At 39.8% G+C, this 18,128-nt stretch overlaps 3 long non-coding RNA genes across 3 annotated transcripts; all 3 read right to left on the bottom strand.

The window, feature by feature from the left end:
- Nucleotides 1-8,610: 8,610 nt before the first annotated feature.
- LOC121368370 lies at nucleotides 8,611-17,004 on the bottom strand. Its single transcript, XR_005957512.1, has 2 exons — nucleotides 16,829-17,004; nucleotides 8,611-8,728 (listed from the first exon to the last, which is right to left on the bottom strand). It is a non-coding gene; the product is annotated as an uncharacterized LOC121368370 (long non-coding RNA).
- LOC121368358 lies at nucleotides 11,362-15,720 on the bottom strand. Its single transcript, XR_005957507.1, has 4 exons — nucleotides 15,416-15,720; nucleotides 14,960-15,129; nucleotides 13,850-13,879; nucleotides 11,362-11,440 (listed from the first exon to the last, which is right to left on the bottom strand). It is a non-coding gene; the product is annotated as an uncharacterized LOC121368358 (long non-coding RNA).
- Nucleotides 11,906-12,773, bottom strand: LOC121368364. Its single transcript, XR_005957508.1, has 3 exons — nucleotides 12,578-12,773; nucleotides 12,144-12,398; nucleotides 11,906-11,928 (listed from the first exon to the last, which is right to left on the bottom strand). It is a non-coding gene; the product is annotated as an uncharacterized LOC121368364 (long non-coding RNA).
- Nucleotides 17,005-18,128: the final 1,124 nt, after the last annotated feature.

Consider the following 18,128-nt stretch of genomic DNA (forward strand, 5'->3'; position numbering starts at 1 on the left):
ACCATATGTCTGACGCCATATAACCGTAAATAAAATGTGTTGAGTGCGTCGTTAAATAAAACACTTCTTTCTTTCTTTCTAATATGTAAGTGGCGGGACGTAGCCCAGTGGTAAAGCGCTCACTTGATGCGCGATCGGTTTTGAATTGATCGCCGTCGGTGGGCTCATTGGGCTATTTCTCTCTATTTTTTGATATATCAAAGGCCGTGGTATGCGCTATCCTGTCTGTGGGATGGTGCATATAAAAAGATCCCTTGCTACTAATGGAAAAATGTGGCAGGTTTCCTTTCTAAGACAATATGTCAAAATTACCAAAATGTTTGTCAAGCAATAGTCGATGATTAATAAATCAATGTGGTGTCGTTATACAAAGCAAAGCTTTTAACTGTCATCTGTACTGAATATGGGGCGGGATTTAGCTCAGTCGGTTGTGTGCTCGCCTGGGGTGCTTGCGTCACAGGATCGAACCACCTTAGCGGATCCATTCAACTTATTGGATTTGTTCTCGTTCTAACCAGTGCACAACAACTGGTCAAAGGCCGTGGTATGTGCTTTCCTGTCTGTGGGAAAGTGCATATAAAAGATCCCTTGCTGCATTAGGAAAAATATAGCGGGTTTCTTCTGATGACTAACCAGTCAAAATTACCAAAATGTTTGTCATCCACTAGCCAATGTACTCTAGTGGTGTTGTTATACAAAGCTTTTAACTGTCATCTGTAATGAATATGTTTCTTTGTTTCATCCGTGCGGTGTTCCACGGTAGGTTGCGGTCATTCACCCACGCTGGCAATACGTGTGTATGTATGTCTGAGCGAAAACAATCATCTGCCAAACACCTGAGGCACACATAACCCGAGCTCTAGAGTCTCGACCTTCACCTACAATTGCCAGATAAACTTTGTGTTGTACAATTCTTGATTTTCATTCCTTCACTCCTCGGCTATATTTACGATAATTATCGTATGATAAAATAAGCGTACGAGACGGGGCTGGGGGGGTTATCAAGCAGGATCATCTGCACCCCCTTCCATCCAGTGTTGGAGCAAATCGTGGGCCAAAACGATGGAGATATTCAGGTGTTATGAGTTGGCCTGAAACCGTTTCACCCTGTATTTCCACCATTCTAGTCACAATAGTAGTTGTAATAAGCACTTGTCCGTGTGTCCTTGCAAGTAAAAATCTGCTCGGACAAACAAAATGTACCTAATGGTTGTCCAGTGGACAAGTAACAATTTTCAATGCAGTTTCATTTTGAGCACTCAAAAACATCGTCCTTGTACATTTTTGTACTTTAATAAAACAAACTATATATCTGGACAAGTGAAAATATTGGTGGACAAGTAGATTTCTAGATGTACTTGTCCGGTGGACTAGTAAAAAACGCTGCTTATTTTTATCACTGTAATCCATGTAAAAATGCGTAGTGATTCGTTTGCAACCCTATCAAGCTATTTGGTAGTAAAATTAATGTTAATATGAATAAACGCGTTTTGTAAATTCGGGCATTTTACCCCAAATAAACGGATGTCCGTACGCCGTTGTATAATAATGTTCAAACCGTTTAACTACAACCAGTCATTTCGCAATCCAGTACTGCTTCACACTAGTACTATATGCATTTGTATTTTAGTTACCACAACTGGCCAAAGGCCGTGGTATGTGCTTTCCTGTCTGTGGGAAAGTGCATATAAAAGATACCTTGCTGCATTAGGAAAAATGTAGCGGGTTTTCTCTGACGACTACGTGTCAGAATTACCAAATGTTTGACATCCAATAGTCGATGATTAATTAATCAATGTGCTCTAGTGGTGTCGTTAAACAAAACCAACTTTAACTTTTTTAACTTTCATCATCTAGGTTGTTGGAATAATTAATTAATATTTTCCACAACAGTCTTTAATATGTATTTGATAATCGATCAACACATGGCTAGAAACTTTAACGTGCCGCCCCGTGACCATAACAGAGTTTTAGCATAAACAGCCACGGTATGTACAGCAACCAAGAGCGTCAGACCTGGAGTGGGTAGCTGCATTTCAATTTTTTTTAAAACAATATTTATTCATTTGAAATAAATGAAATGGATCGGCAAACAGGCTGTAGGCCTATGTAAATGCCTCTCCACGATATAATTTGACATAATACATTAATTGAAATAAATGAAATGGATCGGCAAACAGGCTGTAGGCCTATGTAAATGCCTCTCCACGATATAATTTGACATAATACATTAATTGAAATAAATGAAATGGATCGGCAAACAGGCTGTAGGCCTATGTAAATGCCTCTCCACGATATAATTTGACATAATACATTGAAATAAATGAAATGGATCGGCAAACAGGCTGTAGGCCTATGTAAATACCTCTCCACGATATAATTTGACATAATACATTAATTGAAATAAATGAAATGGATCGGCAAACAGGCTGTAGGCCTATGTAAATGCCTCTCCACGATATAATTTGACATAATACATTAATTGAAATAAATGAAATGGATCGGCAAACAGGCTGTAGGCCTATGTAAATACCTCTCCACGATATAATTTGACATAATACATTAATTGAAATAAATGATGAACATGAAAGATAACATTATATAAATAACATTTCAGCCATTGCATACAAACTACAAATACTTTGTTAGATATAGAACTCGCATTCGTAAATATACATGAGCTACGTGTCTAAACCATATATATACTCTTCAAAAAAAGAAACGCAAAAGGGTACAAATGGGTTATAACTCCGATTTTATGTTTCCTACCGGTTCATGCTTTGTGAATATAAGGTCATTGCATGTCCCAAACACATTCCCACGGTTACATTCGATAAAACGCAGCTACTGTACAATAAAGTTCCAAAATGTGAATATTCGCAAAAACGCAGCCACGTGCAAACCATGTCACCACTGCACGTGCGTTGTCTGCACGTGCAACACGAACACCGACAGTATAAAAGTGCAGGGTGTTCGCTTGCCTGGCCTCTGTATCTGGCCGACAGTTGACAATCCAGGACATGCCACGTCTCAGTGAACCGCAGAGAAACAATGCCATCGGCCGACTAGACGCAGGCGAATCCAGAACGGCCGTTGCCAGGGCATTCCATGTGTCCCCAAGCACCATCTCCAGACTGTGGGACCGTTACCAGCAACAATCAACACGTGACCTCCCTAGATCCGGTCGACCACGGGTCATTACCCCCGGGCAGGACCGCTACATCCGGGTACGCCACCTTCGGGAACGATTGACTACTGCCACCTCCACAGCCGCAGCAATACCAGGTTTGCGCAGGATATCCGACCAGACCGTACGGAACCGCCTACGTGAGGTAGGAATTCGTGCCAGACGTCCAGTTCGAGGTGTCATCTTAACACCACAACACCGTCGACTCCGACTGCAGTGGTGCCAGATTCATCGACAATGGCCTCAACTGCGATGGATACAGGTGTGGTTCAGTGACGAGTATTTCTGCTCCGACGTCATGATGGAAGATGTCGCGTGTATAGGCGTCGTGGTGAACGTTATGCGGCAAACTGCGTGCAGGAAGTGGACAGATTCGGCGGGGGTAGTGTCATGGTGTGGGCAGCCATCTCACACACTGGCAGAACTGACCTGGTCCACGTGCAGGGCAACCTGAATGCACAGGGCTACATTGACCAGATCCTCCGGCCACACATCGTTCCAGTTATGGCCAACGCCAACGCAGTGTTCCAACATGACAACGCCAGGCCTGACACAGCACGTCTCACAACGGCTTTCCTACAGAACGACAACATTAATGTCCTTCCTTGGCCATCGATATCACCGGATTTGAACCCAATTGAGCATCTATGGGACGAGTTGGACCGACGCCTCCGACAGCGACAACCACAGCCCCAGACCCTGCCCGAGCTGGCAGCAGCCTTGCAGGCCGAGTGGGCCACCATCCCCCGGGACGTCATCCGTACTCTGGTTGCTTCAATGGGCAGGCGGTGCCAGGCAGTTGTCAACACACGCGGAGGCCACACCCGGTATTGACTCCAGATGACCTTGACCTTGGTGGTGTGTCCTATCACTTACTCACAATGGACTAGAGTGAATTGTGAACAATCCTGCAACATTTGGTAATTATCGGACTCACCATTCAATAATTAAATCAATTCTCCAAATGTTACGACAATGTGGTTTTGCGTTTCTTCTTTTGAAGAGTATATTACAAATTTTAAGCGAAACATGCAAATGGTGCACCAGACTAACATAATAATAATAATATATATACTAGGTGATGTATAATTATAAAGGAATCGCTTTGTTAAAGTAATAAAATTGTGCACAGATTGTACTATCTTTAGGTTCAATTCAGAAAGATAATCCTTATTTCCAAAAAGCACTGCTTTAATGTCGTAGCTGCATGTGCAATAACCTCCTCCGCATTTTGCTGATCTTAGTTTTGAAACGATTAGCAACAACAACACTTGGAGCCAGTTGTTAAAACGTTAATGACCGGCCTCGGTGGTGTCGTGGTTAAGCCATCGGACATGAAGCTGGTACGTACTGGATTCGCATCCCGGTACCGGCTCCCACCCAGAGCGAGTTTTAACGACTCGGTGGGTAGGTGTAAGGCCACTACACCCTCTTCTCTCTCACTAACAATTAACAATTAACACACTGTCCTGGACAGACAGCCCAGATAGCTGATGTGTGTGTGCCCAGGACAGCCTACTTGAACCTTAATTGGATATAAGCACGAAAATAAGTTGAAATGAAATGAATATAACGTTAATTAGCTTAACCAGTGGGTAACAGAAATGTTCAAAAACCATGGACTAACTCCATAGAAATAATCATTGTAAACATGTATTGACATTTTATTTAGGACATCCAAAGGTGTCCATACTAATACCTCACGATACGATACGTATCACGATACCTACCTCACGATACGATACGTATCACGATACCTACCTCACGATACGATACGTATCATGAGACCTACCTCACGATACGATACATATCACGATACCTACCCCACGATACGATACGTATCACGATACCTACCTCACGATACGATACGTATCACGATACCTACCTCACGATACGATACGTATCACGATACCTACCTCACGATACGATACGTATCACGATACCTACCTACCTCACGATACGATACGTATCACGATACCTACCTCACGATACGATACGTATCACACCTACCTACCTCACGATACGATACGTATCACGATACCTACCTCACGATACGATACGTATCACGATACCTACCTCACGATACGTATCACGATACCTACCTCAAGATACGATACGTATCACGATACCTACCTCAAGATACGATACGTATCACGATACCTACCTTACGATGCGATACGTATCACGATACCTACCTTACGATGCGATACGTATAACGATACCTACCTCGCGATACGATACGTATCACGATACCTACCTCACGATGCGATACGTATCACGATACCTACCTTATGATGCGATACGTATCACGATACCTACCTCACGATGCGATACATATCACGATACCTACCTTATGATACGATACGTATCACGATACATTAGAAATAAACTTGATAACAGTGAAACATTGGTTAAACACAGTTTCATTGCAGACATTCAACATCATAGACATATTGACATAAGCAGGCACATATTCTGTCCACGTCACTGTCTTTTCTTGAACTTTGAAGGAAAGAACTTGTCAATACGTCTCAGTACGAATTGGTGTTGATAAATCGATTCGAAATTAAAATAGGAATCGATACATGTCTCAAAATATGAATCGATATATATAAGCAGGGTATCGTGTATCGTATCGTCAGCAGTAGTATCGTGATGCATCGTTGCATTGAGACACCACCAAAATCTAAAGTTTATTTTGTATTTAAGTAACCATATTTAAAAGGAAAATATTAGAGTTCATTTAACAACTGGGCCCAAATGTTTAATATGGTATAGCTATAGGTTTTTTTTTTATAACGATGACGACGATGACGATGATGCCGATGATGGTGGTGGTGGTGGTGATGGTGATGATGATGATGGTGGTGATGATGATGATGATGATGATGGTGGTGGTGATGATGATGATGATGATGGTGGTGATGACAATGATGATGGTGGTGATGATGATGGTGATGATGATGGTGGTGGTGATGCTGACAATGATGATGATGGTGGTGGTGATGATGATGATGATGGTGGTGGTGGTGGTGGTGATCATGATGATGATCTTGATGAAGGAACTGATGATGGTGGTGATAATGAAAATTGTAATGATGATAACAGCGATTTTGATGCCGATGTCAATGACGATGATGATAATGTTGATTATAATGATGATGATGATGACGGTGATAAGTATGATTATGTTCTGCCGACGCTGATAATGTCTACTTGCGCTTTGACGTACTTGTTCCACAAAGCTGCCAGCTGATCTGGGTCAAGTCAGTCGAGTTGTTCACTGGTTCAGTTTACGTCATTGTGTTATTATCTACGTATACACTCGCTAATCTTTGTTGACAAACCTGGCCGATTAACAGGGTTGGCTGGAAAGCGACTGGCGTCCAAGCGTCGATACTAATGGCATTTTGCCGTCATTCTTTTAGTGCAATAATTGGACTCGATAGATGCAGAGGAACGCTTTACAACATAATTATTAGATCTCCCCTACCTGACTGTTATGAGTTGGTAGCCATTGTAAAATGTGGGACTCAATGGTAAAGCGCTCGCCTGCTGCGCGGTCGGTTTAGGATCGATCCCTGTTCATTGCTGCTTATCGAAAAAGAGTAGTCCAATGCATGGCGGCAGCGGGTTTCCTTTCTCAATGTCTGTATGGTCCTTAACCATATGTCTGATGCCATATAGCCGTAAATAAAAAGTGTTGAGTGCGTCGTTAAATAAAACATTCCTTCCATTAACATAGCATTTTTCACAGATAAAAATGCACATTAAATGGATTTCCATGTTTAAAATGTCAGTGTATATATGCAATATATTTCTTGTTCTTTTAACGTTTGTAGTAGCTCAAATTATATTTTACCTGTGAAATAAAATTATATTAGGAAGTAAAATGAAATTCGAGCTACTATAGACGACGACGTCCAAAAACGCATTCCACATAAAGTGATCAGTAAACTGTATTCAAAGATACAACTCACGTTAGAAATGATTTATTATTTTGGAAATATGTTATAATGGTTGTAAATTCAGGGTAATCTCTTTAGAGGAACATGTTTCTATACGCTAACTGTGGAAGTTAAAGGCCGAGAGAAGAATAAAATGATTTTAAAGTCAAGCTTACTTGTTTCAATAGCTTTTATTATTATTATTATTATTATTATTATTATTAGTTTAGGTTCCATAAGCACTGTCACAGAGGCTAACATTAGTAAACGGTTAAAAAGTGGAATGGTTTTAAGTTTACATTTCATTTCATTTCGGGTTTATCAGTTTGTTTGGTTGGTTGTTTTTTCTGTCTTCTTGTTTGTTTGTTTGTTTGTTTAGCTTTAATGTTTCAGAGCTTACTATTTTATATATTTATTAATTTAAAAATAGTCCAAAGTATCTTTCTATTTACGTGTGTGGGTGTTTTTTTCTTTCTTCTTCTTTTTTTTTTTTTTCATTATTTGGTCCAAGTAAGGTTCAAGCACGTAATGATGGTCACACATCTCAGCTATTCAGGTTATCTGTAAAGACAGAGATTTGTCGTTAGTGTGTAGTGGCCTTGCACCTGTTTGAAGGGCGGGTTTTAGCAACGTCGGTTGAGTGCTCGTTTGAGGTCACAGGATCGAATCACCTCGGTGGATCTATTCAACCGATTGGGTTTTCTCGTTCCAACCAGTGCACCACAAATGTATTTTTCTGTCTGTAGGAAAGTAAAAGTGCACGTTTGTTTTTGTTTAACGACACCACTAGAGCACTGATTTATTAATCATCGGCTATTGGATGTTACACATTTGGTAATTTTGACAGTCTGAGAGGAAACCTGCTACATTGTTTCATTAGTAGTAAGGGATCTTTGATATGCACCATTCCACAGACAGGACAGCACATACCACGGCCTTTGATATAAGAGTCGTGGTGCACTGGCTGGAATGAGAAATACATTTTGAACAATGTAATTTATCTTTGTGCTGGGTTTTTCAAAAACCGTTCTTCTTGTGTAGGTTTTACATAATATTCAATATAATATTGAATATGATTTACATAATTACCCAGTCGATGGGCCCATTGGGCTATTTCTCATTCCAGCCAGTGCACCGCGAATGGTATATCAAAGGCCGTGATATGTGTTATCCTGGCTGTGGGAAAGTGCATATGAAAGATCCCTCCCAGATAGCACATCATTGGCCCAACGTAAACCGTACTGTTGGCCCAACATCGACTGCCGACGTTGGCACATGGTCATTTTGTCCGTTGGGCCAACGTTGGCTCAATGTTGGTAATTCCACGTTGCGCCAATGGTGTACCAACGTTGTGCCAACATTTTCATACCGCGTTATATAGTTGGCCCAACGTTGTGCCAACATTTTCATACCGAGTTATATAGTTGGCCCAACGTTGTGCCAACATTGGGCCAATGTAATTAAGAATAACAAAAGCACAGTTGTAACATTTATTATCGAACTACATAATATCAATCTTGTTCATCATATTTTTTGGATTCCGACTACGTCTCCATGGCCGCTGGCCTCGCACGTTGGCTCTCCTCCTCAAGTACTGCAAAGACAAATGCAGAAGATAAAGATGTCATACTATAAGGATTTTAACAGTTTAGTCTTAAATATACACCTGAAATTATTTTAAATTAAAGTATATATCACTGAATAAAAAGTTTGTTCGTGTGTATTCTAAATGGAACCTAGCCATTACATGTCTTGCCACATACAGACTGTGCATATACTGGACTGGACTACATCCCGCCCCATGAAAACTATTCTTCTAAAACTAAATAACCTAGCTATTACATGTCTTGCCACATACAGATGTGATATACTGGACTACATCCCGCCCCATGAAACTACATAATTCTAAAACTAAATAACCTAGCTATTACATGTCTTGCCACATACAGATGTGATATACTGGACTACATCCCGCCCCATGAAACTACTTATTCATAATTCTAAAACTAAATAACCTAGCTATTACATGTCTTGCCACATACAGATGTGATATACTGGACTACATCCCGCCCCATGAAACTACATATTGATGTGAATTCTAAAACTAAATAACCTAGCTAGTACATGTCTTGCCACATACAGATGTGATATACTGGACTACATCCCGCCCCATGAAACTACTTATTGATAATTCTAAAACTAAATAACCTAGCTATTACATGTCTTGCCACATACAGATGTGATATACTGGACTACATCCCGCCCCATGAAACTACTTATTGATAATTCTAAAACTAAATAACCTAGCTATTACATGTCTTGCCACATACAGATGTGATATACTGGACTACATCCCGCCCCATGAACTACTACATTCATAATTCTAAACCTAAATAACCTAGCTATTACATGTCTTGCCACATACAGATGTGATATACTGGACTACATCCCGCCCCATGAAACTACTTATTGATAATTCTAAAACTAAATAACCTAGCTAGTACATGTCTTGCCACATACAGATGTGATATACTGGACTACATCCCGCCCCATGAAACTACTTATTGATATACTGGATAATTCTAAAACTAAATAACCTAGCTATTACATGTCTTGCCACATACAGATGTGATATACTGGACTACATCCCGCCCCATGAAACTACTTATTAGCTATAATTCTAAAACTAAATAACCTAGCTAGTACATGTCTTGCCACATACAGATGTGATATACTGGACTACATCCCGCCCCATGAAACTACTTATTCATAATTCTAAAACTAAATAACCTAGCTAGTACATGTCTTGCCACATACAGATGTGATATACTGGACTACATCCCGCCCCATGAAACTACTAGCTAGTACATTCTTGCCACATACAGATGTGATATACTGGACTACATCCCGCCCCATGAAAATAACCTAGCTAGTACATGTCTTGCCACATACAGATGTGATATACTGGACTACATCCCGCCCCATGAAACTACTACATAATTCTAAAACTAAATAACCTAGCTATTACATGTCTTGCCACATACAGATGTGATATACTGGACTACATCCCGCCCCATGAAACTACTTATTAGCTATAATTCTAAAACTAAATAACCTAGCTATTACATGTCTTGCCACATACAGATGTGATATACTCGACTACATCCCGCCCCATGAAACTACTTACCTTCATAATGTCTTTACAGATGTGATATACTGGACTACATCCCGCCCCATGAAAACCTAGCTAGTACATGTCTTGCCACATACAGATGTGATATACTGGACTACATCCCGCCCCATGAAACTACTTCTAATTCTAAAACTAAATAACCTAGCTAGTACATGTCTTGCCACATACAGATGTGATATACTGGACTACATCCCGCCCCATGAAACTACTTCTAAACCTAAATAACCTAGCTATTACATGTCTTGCCACATACAGATGTGATATACTGGACTACATCCCGCCCCATGAAACTACTTCTAAAACTAAATAACCTAGCTAGTACATGTCTTGCCACATACAGATGTGATATACTGGACTACATCCCGCCCCATGAAACTACTTCTAAACCTAAATAACCTAGCTAGTACATGTCTTGCCACATACAGATGTGATATACTGGACTACATCCCGCCCCATGATGTCTTGCCACATACAGATGTGATATACTGGACTACATCCCGCCCCATGAAACTACTTCTAAACCTAAATAACCTAGCTAGTACATGTCTTGCCACATACAGATGTGATATACTGGACTACATCCCGCCCCATGAAACTACTTCTAAAACTAGCTATCACATGTCTTGCCACATACAGATGTGATATACTGGACTACATCCCGCCCCATGAAACCTAAATAACCTAGCTAGTACATGTCTTGCCACATACAGATGTGATATACTGGACTACATCCCGCCCCATGAAACTACTTATTATAATTCTAAAACTAAATAACCTAGCTATTACATGTCTTGCCACATACAGATGCCACATACAGATGATATACTGGACTACTTCTAAACCTAAATAACCTATAGTACATGTCTTGCCACATACAGATGTGATATACTGGACTACATCCCGCCCCATGAAAATTCTAAAACTAAATAACCTAGCTAGTACATGTCTTGCCACATACAGATGTGATATACTGGACTACATCCCGCCCCATGTACATGTCTTGCCACATACAGATGTGATTACTGGATACATTCTAAAACTAAATAACCTAGCTAGTACATGTCTTGCCACATACAGATGTGATATACTGGACTACATCCCGCCCCATGAAACCTAAATAACCTAGCTAGTACATGTCTTAGATTATACTGGACTACATCCCGCCCCATGAAAATTCTAAAACTAAATAACCTAGCTAGTACATGTCTTGCCACATACAGATGTGATATACTGGACTACATCCCGCCCCATGAAACTACTTCTAAACCTAAATAACCTAGCTAGTACATGTCTTGCCACATACAGATGTGATATACTGGACTACATCCCGCCCCTTGAAACTACTACAGATGTGATATACTAGGACTACATGTCTTGCCACATACATGTGATATACTGGACTACATCCCGCCCCATGATTCTACTTCTAAACTAAATAACCTAGCTAGTACATGTCTTGCCACATACAGATGTGATATACTGGACTACATCCCGCCCCATGAAACTACTTCTAAACCTAAATAACCTAGCTAGTACATGTCTTGCCACATACAGATGTGATATACTGGACTACATCCCGCCCCATGAAACTACTTCTAAAACTAGCTATCACATGTCTTGCCACATACAGATGTGATATACTGGACTACATCCCGCCCCATGACATGTCTTGCCACTACAGATGTGATATACTGGACTACATCCCGCCCCATAATTCTAAAACTAAATAACCTAGCTAGTACATGTCTTGCCACATACAGATGTGATATACTGGACTACATCCCGCCCCATGAAACTACTTCTAAACCTAAATAACCTAGCTATCACATGTCTTGCCACATACAGATGTGATATACTGGACTACATCCCGCCCCATGAAACTACTTCTAAACCTAAATAACCTAGCTAGTACATGTCTTGCCACATACAGATGTGATATACTGGACTACATCCCGCCCCATGAAACTACTTCTAAACCTAAATAACCTAGCTAGTACATGTCTTGCCACATACAGATGTGATATACTGGACTACATCCCGCCCCATGAAACTACTTCTAAACCTAAATAACCTAGCTAGTACATGTCTTGCCACATACAGATGTGATATACTGGACTACATCCCGCCCCATGAAACTACTTCTAAAACTAAATAACCTAGCTAGTACATGTCTTGCCACATACAGATGTGATATACTGGACTACATCCCGCCCCATGAACTACTATTCATACATTCTAAAACTAAATAACCTAGCTAGTACATGTCTTGCCACATACAGATGTGATATACTGGACTACATCCCGCCCCATGAAACTACTTCTAAACCTAAATAACCTAGCTATTACATGTCTTGCCACATACAGATGTGATATACTGGACTACATCCCGCCCCATGAAACTACTTCTAAACCTAAATAACCTAGCTATTACATGTCTTGCCACATACAGATGTGATATACTGGACTACTCCCGCCCCAAACTACTTCTAAACCTAGCTAGCACATGTCTTGCCACATACAGATGTGATATACTGGACTACATCCCGCCCCATGAAACTACTTCTCATAATTCTAAAACTAAATAACCTAGCTAGTACATGTCTTGCCACATACAGATGTGATATACTGGACTACATCCCGCCCCATGAAACTACTTCTAAAACTAGCTATCACATGTCTTGCCACATACAGATGTGATATACTGGACTACATCCCGCCCCATGAAACTACTTCTAAACCTAAATAACCTAGCTAGTACATGTCTTGCCACATACAGATGTGATATACTGGACTACATCCCGCCCCATGAAACTACTTCTAAACCTAGCTATACATGTCTTGCCACATACAGATGTGATATACTGGACTACATCCCGCCCCATGAAACCTAAATAACCTAGCTAGTACATGTCTTGCCACATACAGATGTGATATACTGGACTACATCCCGCCCCATGAAACTACTTCTAAAACTAGCTATCACATGTCTTGCCACACACAGATGTGATATACTGGACTACATCCCGCCCCATGAAACTATAACCTAGCTAGTACATGTCTTGCCACATACAGATGTGATATACTGGACTACATCCCGCCCCATGAAACTACTTCTAAACCTAAATAACCTAGCTAGTACATGTCTTGCCACATACAGATGTGATATACTGGACTACATCCCGCCCCATGAAACTACTTCTAAACCTAAATAACCTAGCTATTACATGTCTTGCCACATACAGATGTGATATACTCGACTACATCCCGCCCCATGAAACCTAAATAACCTAGCTAGTACATGTCTTGCCACATACAGATGTGATATACTGGACTACATCCCGCCCCATGAAACTACTTCTAAACCTAAATAACCTAGCTAGTACATGTCTTGCCACATACAGATGTGATATACTGGACTACATCCCGCCCCATGAAACTACTTCTAAACCTAAATAACCTAGCTATTACATGTCTTGCCACATACAGATGTGATATACTGGACTACATCCCGCCCCATGAAACTACTTATTCATAATTCTAAAACTAAATAACCTAGCTAGTACATGTCTTGCCACATACAGATGTGATATACTGGACTACATCCCGCCCCATGAAACTACTTCTAAACCTAAATAACCTAGCTAGTACATGTCTTGCCACATACAGATGTGATATACTGGACTACATCCCGCCCCATGAAACTACTTCTAAAACTAAATAACCTAGCTAGTACATGTCTTGCCACATACAGATGTGATATACTGGACTACATCCCGCCCCATGAAACTACTTCTAAAACTAGCTATCACATGTCTTGCCACATACAGATGTGATATACTGGACTACATCCCGCCCCATGAAACTACTTCTAAACCTAAATAACCTAGCTAGTACATGTCTTGCCACATACAGATGTGATATACTGGACTACATCCCGCCCCATGAAACTACTTATTGATATAATTCTAAACCTAAATAACCTAGCTATTACATGTCTTGCCACATACAGATGTGATATACTGGACTACATCCCGCCCCATGAAACTACTTCTAAAACTAGCTATCACATGTCTTGCCACATACAGATGTGATATACTGGACTACATCCCGCCCCATGAAACTACTTCTAAACCTAAATAACCTAGCTATTACATGTCTTGCCACATACAGATGTGATATACTGGACTACATCCCGCCCCATGAAACTACTTACATGTCTTCAGATGATATAACTTCTAAACCTAAATAACCTAGCTAGTACATGTCTTGCCACATACAGATGTGATATACTGGACTACATCCCGCCCCATGAAACTACTTCTAAAACTAGCTATCACATGTCTTGCCACATACAGATGTGATATACTGGACTACATCCCGCCCCATGAAACCTAAATAACCTAGCTAGTACATGTCTTGCCACATACAGATGTGATATACTGGACTACATCCCGCCCCATGAAACTACTTCTAAACCTAAATAACCTAGCTAGTACATGTCTTGCCACATACAGATGTGATATACTGGACTACATCCCGCCCCATGAAACTACTTCCCATAAATATACTACACACTGCCACATACAGATGTGATATACTCGACTACATCCCGCCCCATGAAACCTAAATAACCTAGCTAGTACATGTCTTGCCACATACAGATGTGATATACTGGACTACATCCCGCCCCATGAAACTACTTCTAAACCTAAATAACCTAGCTATCACATGTCTTGCCACATACAGATGTGATATACTGGACTACATCCCGCCCCATGAAACTACTTCTAAACCTAAATAACCTAGCTAGTACATGTCTTGCCACATACAGATGTGATATACTGGACTACATCCCGCCCCATGAAACTACTTCTAAAACTAAATAACCTAGCTAGTACATGTCTTGCCACATACAGAGATGTGATATACTGGACTACATCCCATACCCCATGATATACTGGACTACATGATAATGAAACTAAAACTAAATAACCTAGCTAGTACATGTCTTGCCACATACAGATGTGATATACTGGACTACATCCCGCCCCATGAAGCTACTTATTGATAATTCTAAAACTAAATAACCTAGCTAGTACATGTCTTGCCACATACAGATGTGATATACTGGACTACATCCCGCCCCATGAAACTACTTCTAAACCTAAATAACCTAGCTAGTACATGTCTTGCCACATACAGATGTGATATACTGGACTACATCCCGCCCCATGAAACTACTTATTGATAATTCTAAAACTAAATAACCTAGCTAGTACATGTCTTGCCACATACAGATGTGATATACTGGACTACATCCCGCCCCATGAAACTACTTATTCATAATTCTAAAACTAAATAACCTAGCTAGTACATGTCTTGCCACATACAGATGTGATATACTGGACTACATCCCGCCCCATGAAACTACTTCTAAACCTAAATAACCTAGCTATTACATGTCTTGCCACATACAGATGTGTAACACTGCTAGCGGGACGTAACACTTTGATACGTACCTAGATATTTTGAACCATAATAATATATTATTAGGGGTAATAATACCACCTTTTTGAGAGTTAATTTCCTGATGCCGTTGTTTTTCCCCTCCTTGCAACCCAGTTGTACTGACAAGCGAAAGGCTGGGTGAATATGCACTCCATTATTCTCTCAATTACATCATCTGCTGTTATGTGTCCAAAGAATTCAAATAGGCAGCCTATATGTAATACATAACTACAGCAGCATTAAATATCATAAAAAATATGTTGCAAGTGGCTGTAATTTTTCTATTCAAAATTTCCTTTATAAAATATTTATAATGGCCCAATCTTTGGTTTTGAATTTCCATACTATAAATATTTAATGTTCATAATTGTTTTCTAGTTTCATTATTTATGATACCAAATATAATGTCCGGCATTTGTTTTTCTAACGAGTATTTTGCTAACGTCGGTGCAACGTTGTGCCAACGTCGAGCCGACGCCTTGAAGCAGAAGTAAATTTGGCGCAAATGCTTCAATGCGGTAATTTATTTTTTACTATTTACATAAAACCTTTGTAATAATTTCACATATAAATCCATACATTTTCTGAAGCAGAAAATATCCATATTCATTAAGATTTTATATCGTGTTCCAAATACATACGTGACTGGTTTTTAATTAATGCTGAAAATGTTTTCTGTTCAAACACAAATGGGTGCATCTGAAGGTGAAGGTCAGAGTTTTCCTCACATTATCGCAAGGCGAGGCGAGATTGGCCCGAACCAACCAATTGCCAACGTCGTGGCAACGTTAGGCCAGCGACGGCGATAGTGCCAACTATGGTGACGTTGGGCCAACATAGTTGTGCTATCTGGGCTTGCAGTATTAGGAACTATGTAACGGGTTTCCTCTAATGAATACTTGTCAGAATTACCAAATGTTTGACATCCAACAGCCGATGATTAATTAATCAGTGTGCTCTAGTGGTGTTGTTAAACAAAACACACTTTTGCACCTGTTTGAACTCTCAGGTTTGAAGCCACTGCCTGCTATCCTTATTTCGTTTGGTGTTAGTGCTACACCAATCAGGCTGGCACCCATTACATATATATAAAGCACATAAATAAATAAAGCCCGCCAATCGATCGATAAGATGTAATCAGTATGATAACGAACATCACACCCTAATCATCATCGAACGGCCATTCACCAATGACAAACACAACAGCTATTCCTCCTCTAGTGACGCGCACCAACCTTATTTACTTGTAATTTATAAAGACGTCATCAAACACTGCAATATAAACACCACGGCCTTCCAATCTGTAGAGTCAGTAGACTCGAGTTTGACATGTTAAATTTAATACGGCCTTTAGAAGCAGAAAGCCCGTAGACTGCGAGGTAGAAGAAGAAAGGAATAAAATTAAAAGATAGGAGTTGCAAATAAGATAGAATTCAAAACAGAGAAAAAATTGGATGGATGGTGGTTGTGTGTGTGGGGGGGGGGTGGGGGGGGGGGGGGCAGTGGGACGTTTCGAAAAAGTGTTTCAAACAGTCAGTTTTTAAGCTTTTAAACGAATGAACTGTCGCCAGTTACTAAGTTTAAAATACACATAATTTCCAAAATCGGTTTTAAAAATTATTTTAAAAAGAAAGAAAATATAAACAAAACAAAAAAGATAATAAAAAAGACAAACCTATTCGAAACTGGCTACTTCTGAGTTTCAGATGGGGTATCGTTTTTTTTTCTCTCAACAGTGTTTGTAGTGATCACTAACATACAAGTCACTTTGAAGATGGTCATAACAAAGATCCGTGACATCAAATTCAGAATAATCTTTCTATTTAAGACACTACTCAGCTTTCGGAAATTTTGGACTTACTCTTTGAAATATCTGAATGTTAAAGGGACATTCCTGAGTTTGCTGCAATTTTTAAGATGTTATCGACTAACAGAGACTTTTTAACGATTGTAATTACATATCCAATATATTTTTCTGCATAAAATATTAGTGACTGTATATTAAACGTGTTTCTGATCGTTCTAATATTTGTACTAGGTTAAATTTCATTTTATTTCCTAAAATAGTTTTTTTTTTTCGTACGTACGAAATTATTTGAAGACAAAATCCAGTTTGGGCTTCTTACAAATATTAAGACGACCGAAAACACATTGAACATACAGACACTGATATTCTAAACAAGAAAATATATTTAATATGTAAGTTTAATCGTAGAAATATTTTATTAGTCGGAAACATCTTACAATGCAGCAAACTCAGGAATGTCCCTTTAATTACAGACCATCAGTGTAT

Source organism: Gigantopelta aegis, chromosome 1 (genome assembly GCF_016097555.1).
Source record: "Gigantopelta aegis isolate Gae_Host chromosome 1, Gae_host_genome, whole genome shotgun sequence".
In the NCBI taxonomy this organism is placed as follows: domain Eukaryota; kingdom Metazoa; phylum Mollusca; class Gastropoda; order Neomphalida; family Peltospiridae; genus Gigantopelta; species Gigantopelta aegis.